Genomic DNA, 293 nt, shown 5'->3' with positions numbered 1-293 from the left:
AAAATAAAAAAATAAAGAAAATCCAAAAAATTGAGAAAAAAATTCAATATATAATTTGCAGATAAATAACTTCACATTACAAGATAAAATCAAATAGAAAAATTATGAACTTTCTACAATATTAGATGTGTGAAACTCTGAAACTGAACAAGAAACTTTAAACTTTAATTCACAAACAAAAAAATTTAACAGAAATACAAAATCAACAAAACATTACAAAGATTGAAAAAACAACTCAGGTGAGAAAATAAGAAAAAACTCACTGGCACAAATGAAGGGATTGAACTTCAACA

The sequence above is a fragment of the Sesamum indicum genome, linkage group LG3, assembly GCF_000512975.1.
Source record: "Sesamum indicum cultivar Zhongzhi No. 13 linkage group LG3, S_indicum_v1.0, whole genome shotgun sequence".
Lineage (NCBI taxonomy): Eukaryota > Viridiplantae > Streptophyta > Magnoliopsida > Lamiales > Pedaliaceae > Sesamum > Sesamum indicum.
Note: the sequence above shows the minus strand (reverse complement) of the source record.